Source organism: Poecile atricapillus, chromosome 6, assembly GCF_030490865.1.
Source record: "Poecile atricapillus isolate bPoeAtr1 chromosome 6, bPoeAtr1.hap1, whole genome shotgun sequence".
Lineage (NCBI taxonomy): Eukaryota > Metazoa > Chordata > Aves > Passeriformes > Paridae > Poecile > Poecile atricapillus.
Window position 1 is genome coordinate 5,180,071 of NC_081254.1, and position 7,642 is coordinate 5,187,712.

At 49.7% G+C, this 7,642-nt stretch overlaps 1 long non-coding RNA gene across 1 annotated transcript; it reads right to left on the minus strand.

Annotated features, from left to right (window-relative positions):
- Positions 1 to 1,147: 1,147 nt before the first annotated feature.
- LOC131580371 (uncharacterized) lies at positions 1,148 to 7,250 on the minus strand. Its single transcript, XR_009277853.1, has 3 exons — positions 7,035 to 7,250; positions 6,140 to 6,358; positions 1,148 to 1,268 (listed from the first exon to the last, which is right to left on the minus strand). It is a non-coding gene; the product is annotated as an uncharacterized LOC131580371 (long non-coding RNA).
- Between the last annotated feature and the right edge of the window lie 392 nt (positions 7,251 to 7,642).

A 7,642-nucleotide genomic window follows, 5' to 3' on the forward strand; every position in this document is an offset into this window, starting at 1 on the left:
TGGGCTAGCTGTCCCTGGGCTCTCATCCAGACCAGAGGAACCAAACCCCCCCAGCCTGGTGCTGCCACATCCCCATCTCCTCCTGCTTTCAGCCTGTGCATGAGTTTAGCCACCAGGCCTGGGCTCCAGGCTGGTTTTCCTCAGAGCAGGAGGTGCAGGATGAGTCCCTGGCACAGAGCAATTTCTGTTTTTGTGGAGCGAGGGAAGCCCAGCCCTCCGGGGAAACCAGCACAGATTGGTTTGTACCCAGTACAGTTGGACCTGCTGCTGCTGCCTAAAGGGGACTTGACCACACTTGGCTGGGCCCAAAGAGCCTCAGAGAGAGTTTTTGTCCCAGTTGATGGCTTTTCTTTGCAATCTGCATCAGCCCAACAACCGAGAGGCCACGCTGAGCACCTCCACTGCTGGAAAACTGTCCTGGGGCAAAGGAGCCAAGCTGAAAGCACACTGTGGTGTCATCACCTCCTCGTGGTGGGAAAGAACTGCTCTGGAGCAGAACAAACCCCTTGGAAGGGGACAGCAGCTGCAAACCTGTCCCTTCCCATCAGCCTGGGGAGAAGGAGTTTTCCTCAGAGTCATCCTCTGCCTCACAGGAGCTCCCCAGGGAACCACAAACCCCATCCACACTCCCCTCACCCTGACTGGGAGCAGCCAGGGCAGCTGCAACCAGCAAGTAGAGAGGCATAAAAATAAAAATAATAAAAATAAAATCCCACTTTGCTGAGTTTTAAAGCGTTTCCCTGGATCGAAGAGGCTCTGGTGAGTGTTGTCATGGCAGGGGATATTTATTGCCATCTCAGGAAATGTTTCATTATTCTTTGGTAAGTGGTGGCCGTGAATTTCAGCCTGTCTGCCTGGTCATAAAGGGGACCACTGGGCAGATTGTATCCAGCAGCCAGACTCTACTGAGGGATGAAGCATCACCTCCCAGCTCCGAGGATGCTCCTGCAAAACCCTGGCTGGGTCCCTCTGCCGTAGGGAACCAGACCCAGATCCCACAGATCCCCTGGGGAGGGGGCGGCCGGGCAGCCAAGCAGGATGAGGGGCTGTTCCCGAGGGATTTGCAACAGGGGGAAAACATCACCAGCACCTTCAGCACGTGGTTTAAATACTCACAGGAGAAATGATGAGTTGAATTCTGTGCTTGGCTAGTTATGCTGTTCCAGGGGCTGTTTCTGTCCACTCAGAATCCTCAGGAAGCAGCTCAGCAGGTCTGGATGGAGCTGGGATGAGCCTCTGGCAAGACTCCCTTTGTCTTCTCACACCAACTGCTCAGGAACAGGATGGGGAGAAACAAACATTTAATCTCTTTTTTTTTCCCTCTGTGAAAATACCTAGCCACTTTCCAAGTCTCTGTAAGCCTCCAGTACCTAAAATATCCTGTGGCAATGAGTCCTACTCTTTAACAGGCCACTGGGTGAAGAGTTTGCCTTCACTTTTTGGAACTTCTGGAGATCTTCCCTGTATCTAGAACGGAAGGGATGGCATCCAGAGGGCCAGGTGGAGAGGTGGCACTGTGTGACCCTCATGAAGTTCAACAAATTAAGTGTTCCAGGCCAGGTTGGACAGGGCTTGGAGCAACCTGAGACAGTGGAAGGTGTTTCTGCCCATGGCAGGGGGCTGGAATTGGATAACCTCCATCCAACAACCTCTTCCATCCCAAACCTTTCTGGGATTTTCTGGTACTCCTGATTCCAAGTGTTTCTTGAACTAAGCCATCATTGCTGAGTAATTCTTCAGCTTCACAACACAAAAAATTTCATGTCTGTCCCTTCCTTTATCAACTCTTGCCTTCTATGGATCATTTTCTAGGCCTCTTCCCACCCATTTTTTGTGGAATATTCACAAGTTACTCAAGGCAGGAGATACCAGACACTCATTAAGCAGCACAATCACATTCCCCATTTCAGCCTCTCTTACCTCCCTGTTTTTTTTTTGGATTACTGTGGACCAGCAGTGTCATTTTGACAGCTATTTCCAGCATAACTCTCAGATCTCCTTCCCAAGCCAGTTCAGAGCCCAATGATTTCCCCCCTGTGCATTGTTTTTTATTCAGCAGCCTTGAATTTCATCTGTCATTTTATTATCTGCTCACTAAATATCATAAGGTCCTTTTCCCACTCTTGGAGGTTGGCTGTGTTTTAATATTTTTGGTATTAACTAAGCATTGCCATGAAATGTTCTTACTTCTTTCATTATTTTCTCCCAGGCCCACCTGGACTCCCCAAATTCAGGGGACTGATGCACAAGAAAAGGCCCGTCAATATTAAATTGTCACTAAGTGCAAAAGCATCTTCTGAAGGCTCCACAGAGTAGAGGATTTGGGTGACAAAGTCACATCTACCACCATGCACAGTGGCTTTGTAGACAATAATGTTGTTGAATTTCAGCATAGCTAGCACAAGCCAAAATGAGAAAAAGACTCCCTAAAGCAAGCAGGCTTTTCAAATTCCTTGTAAATTCTCCCCTGGAATTCTGACTGCGGTGTTTACCAGCAACTCTGTGAAAGTGGGTGATCTCAGAGCCTGGGGAGAGCGAGAGGTTTTAGTTTCCCACCCCAGGGGAGGGAGTTACCAGAGCAAATCGAGTGCAGCAAGGAGCAGAGACTCAGGATTTAAAGGGTTTCACAACATGGAGGTTCTGGGGCTTTAGAGCTGCGAGGCCTCATCATCTAAAATCAGGTTTGGTTGAGGGGTTTGGTGTTTTTTTTGTTGTTTTGAAATATATATCCAGTGGCAATGGATTCTTTAAAGCATCAGGCCTCAGCAGGAAAAGGCTGATGAAAGGTCCCTGATGAAGGCTCCTGTTCTCTCACTGGAGGGATGAACAGGGAAAATCTCTTTTTTCCCCAGGTGACGGAACGTGCCACCAGCATGTCCAGCAGAACAGAACAGTGGAAGCACTGGAAACGGGAACAGCAAAAGGAAAATGCTCCACAGAAGGCTCTGTCTTTGTTTATGGCCCTGCCAAGCTCTCTGGTTCCCTGGTTTTCAGGAACAGCTGTTTTCCAAACCCTTTTAGCCAATGGGCCATGGACTCCTTGGAAAAGTGCCCATTAAAATGAGCCATGGGCCCTCCATTAGCCATCCCTCAAAGCCAGGTGGGAGAAAATAGTTTATTAACTGCTAAAGGATGAGTTTCCTCTATAATGAACCTTTCTGCATTATTGAAGAAAAGCCATGTCTTACTTCCCCTTTCCTAATAAATGGCTTCTTCACAGTTTAATTAACTTCTCCCTGCTCTTCTTTTGTGGCAAAGTGTCACCCTGACCAGGAGACAAACTCTGTTTGTTCCTTTATCTGGGAGAGCGCTGGCCTGTCAGATAAACCACTCTGCCTAATTTTCTGGGGCTTTTTCTCTTCCCACTTTGCATATTCCAGAGAGGGAGGCAGTAATAACAGAAAGTGATGCTTTTGGGCAGCTGGGATTGGGAAGGCGCATCTCCTTAAAATACAGCCTGGACCATATTCCTGAGTGCTGGCAGGGGCTGGGAATGGGGAACCATCTCACAGACCCACCAGAAACTGGGTCAGGCTCTCTGCCTGCTCCCTTTTTTTCCTTAGGCTTGAAAACAAACCAGGAGGAAACACTTTTTGCCCTTCCAGGAGTACAGGATTTTGTATTTTCAGCAGGGCTTGTCTGTCCCCGTGTGTGTGTACAAATATAGCTCAAAATCAATAGGAGTGAGATTAGGTCACCGTATTTCTGAGAAATGTGCTCCTGATAGCTCATAAACCCAACCAGCTCCTGCTCCTCCACACTTCCTGTGGTGCTCCAGGACCGGCTACGTGTGCCAAGACAGCGGCACAGCCTGGAGAAGGCGAGGGCTGCTCTCTTCCAAAAAAAGGGATGAATCTGGGCCAAGTCAAGAGGGACCATCACAAACTTCTGCTCTGGCTTTTCAGCTCAGCTCTCAGCCCACCCCACAGCAGAAGGCAGGAACTCCAGAACACCACCTGGAGAAATAGGTGGCCTTTTCCACGCAGTGCCTGGGCTCCTTCTTGGGAAAAGATGGCAGGGCCAGCCTCGTTAAACACGGGCCTGAGCGGCGCCACTTGATTAATTGTGCCAGGCCAGGAGCAGCCAGGGACTTTTGTGACACCGATGCAGTAATGGTCTCCAGCACACAGACAATCCCAGAGGATGTGTCCTTCCTACCCAAACAAAATTAATTAATGGTGGCAATAAATAAACCGCCCCAGACAAACGGGAGCATCCGAGCAGCAGAAGGAAAAAGAGGGAAAGGGGAAGGTTTTGCAGCACATTTCTGGGGAAGGAATTAACGGGGAAGGGCAAACACTCACTTTTTTTGTGGATATGCTGGGTGAAATGGGGCTGCAGGAGGAGGATGGGCCAGCACGGAGCATCCCGGGGGAACAGCAGCAGCTGTGGCTGACCAATTGTCCCTTTTCTGTGCTCAGCATAAGCTCTGCCACCAGGTGCAGGGGCACTCCAAGGGCTCTCCTGCTCAGCCACCATCCTGTCTGCTCTGCCCTGCCTCCTGCATGCAGCTGTTTCATCCCACCTCCCACACCCAAAACCACAGAGTGCGGTTGACAGCGATTGTGATCCATCACAAGCAAGCCCTGAACGATTGCAGAGCCCGATTATCAGGGCCTGACACACCCCTGTGCTCACTCCAGCCCTGCCTGGGCATTTCCTTGGATCCCCAGCCAGAGGTCTGGTTACCTGGAGCAGCTCTTAGGCATTCCTAATTGGCACGTGACCCAGTGCCTGCCACACGCTGGTCAATACCAATTAGCACACTTATTAAATGAACGTGTGTGTTGGCAGCAGTTATCTAATTACCTTAACAGGGAGAGGCATCAAACCCTGTGGAGCAGCAGGAAAACGAGCTGCCCTGGGATAAGGGACAGGACAGGATTTTTGGAGCAGGTCCAGGGGGGAGCCATGAGATGATTAGAGGGAAGGAACAGGTATCCTATAGGGAAAGGCTGAGAAAAGTGGGATTGTTCAGCCTGGAGAAAATTTAGGAAGAACTTAGAGCCCCTTTCAGTGCCTAAAGAGCTCCAAGAGATGTTGAGAGGGACTTTGGACAAGGGCATGGAGTGATAGGGCAAGGGGCAATGGCTTCCCACTGCCAGAGGTCAGGGATAGATGGGATACTGGGAAGGAATTCTTCACTGTGGGGGTGGTGAGGCCCTGGCACAGGTTGTTCAGAAGAAGCTGTGACTGCCTCATCCCTGGAAGTGTCCAGGTTGGACAGGGCTTGGAGCACCCTGGGAGGTGCCAATGGCCATGGCAGGAAGTTTGGAACACAATGAGCTTTAAGGATTCAACCCAGACCACTCCATGAGTCCCTGAAATCCCTGCTCCCTGGGAGGTGAGTTTGCTGAGCAGCTCCCACCACTTCCAGGGTAAAGCAACTCAGGCCTTTGGGGTTTTCCTTCTGCAGAATTAATTTCCTGGAAGCCAGGGAACAGGAGTAACGAGAGAGGCCAGGACACCTGGAATTACGTTTGCCAGGCTTTTTATTTCTTTCCTTCTTTTTTGCATATCACCCCCAGGCTGAGCTTAGCCTCTGGGTACCACTGTTATCAGAGAGCAGGCAGGGGGAGAGTTGAGACTTTGTGTTTGTGCCTGGGAACCAAAACAGACCCTGTGCACTGTTTTAATCTAATGCTCATGAAAGTCTGCAATCCTGCTTTCTTCTTTTCCTTTTTCCCTCCTTGGAATTGGTATGGCAGAGCCTGGCTGGTGGAAGCTTCTCTGCCTTTCATGTCAGGGCTGGCATGGAATCATAGAATCACAGGATGGTTTGGGTGGGAAGGGACTTTTAAAACCATCTTGTTCCACTCCCCTGCTATGGGCAGGGGCACCTTCCACTATCCCAGCCTGCTCCAAGCTCCACCCAGTCTGGCCCTGGACACTTCCAGGGATCCAGGGACAGCCACAGCTGCTCTGGGCAGCCTGTGCCAGGGCCAAATCCCTCCTCCCTCTGCAAGGGAGAGGGCCACTCTTATGGGTGGAGAAGATGCCAGCTTTGCATTTTCAGATGTGAAAATGAGCAAGGCCAGAGGGTTCCAGCTGCTACAACAGACCCAGAGCAGAGTAAGGGCCTGGGGAAAGAGGGAATAAAATCTGTGATCCCATTGAAGCAGCACCCAGCTCTACTCACCATTTTGCCTTTCCTGTCCAGCCTTGACCTTTTTTCCCCCCCTCTCCATTTTCCTTAAGTTTCTCCATCCCTTGGCAGGCAGGGAAGCACCATCAGTCCCCTCCAGCACGCTGCTCACACCCACAGCTTGATCCAGGATGGATGGAGGGCATCAGTCTGCTGAGTCTACCACATATCAAATGCAAGCAGCACACTGAGTAACTCATCTTTCCTGCGTGCCTATTAAGCAAAAATTAAAAGAAAATTACATGGGGAAGTCAGCAGCAAGTAGGAGGGGATGGGTTGTAATTATCTGGCTATTAATTGGCGTGAAGCTCCAGTTTAATGCTCTCAGGTCCATGTCGCCATTTCCTAGGGAAATTTTCTCTCTATTAGTTTTGGATGAGAACAGGGATTCTGTCTGAGTCCACCCAAAAAGGTGACTTTCAGCTTCAGTCCCCCAGCAGGTTTTTGTTTTCACATGCTGAGGGATGAAATTTAGGTGCTGTTTCTAACACAGCTTTGTCCACCCAAGGTGGAGGTGGGAAAAGCCAAGTTTTAGTTTTACCTTTTTTTGGTAAAAACCTTAAAGTTACCTTTTTTAACTTTTACCTTTTAAACTTTTACCAACTTTTGGATGAGGATAACCAAGCACGACCCTTTTAAAATTCAGCCCACATGGAAATGTTCACTCCAAACACAAAATGCAGAAAGAAAAAATAAAATAGAAGTGGAGGGGATTGTTCCCCTTCTGCCAGCCCTGGGAATTCCCATGGGAGAGGTGAGAGCCTCCTGCCCAAGCGGCTGCTCGTCAAAACCTGCCAATTAAACAGACCCAAAATGTTCTGAGCCGCGAGCATCCATCAAACCCCGTGGAGACTTTCAGGGAGTGATGTGCAGGATCCTGCCAACTCACCTGGCAAGGGACCAGGCAGCCCATCCTCCTGCTCCGTGCTGCTCCTGTTCCTCGCTGTGCCGCGGAGCAGGGGGGAGCTGCAGATGTTTGCTCTTGAACCAACACACACAGGTATTCACAGCTCTACACAAGAGGTGGCAAGAGTGGCCTTTCCTCCTCAGGAATCCCACAGGCAGCTGGAAGAAGCTGGAGCAGCAGGTGAATCTGCTGTGCTGTTACAAACTGGGGGCAGGAGGGGGAGGAAATAAAAGTTTTTCGATTTTTCGTCGCTAAAACAAGCGACTTATCCACGGATAAATCAAAGTGCTCTCAATTTTTTAATCAAATTTCCTCTGGAAGTTTCCTTCCGAGGGGGAAAGACAGGTCAGCCCTGCTCTGGTGGATACAAACACCCTTCAGGGTGCTCTTGCAGCCCCCCAGCAGGAGTTGTGGGGACCTAAAGATTTATCTTTAAGCTACAACCCCTTCTCCTTCAATTCCCAAGCAGGAGAAAAGCACTTGCTAAAGTGAACTCAGGGAAAAAAAATAAGGAAAAAGGGGAAGTAGCGATGAAAAAGGGAAAAAAGAAACACCAGGGGGAAAAGGAAAACAAATCCTAGGAAAGAGGA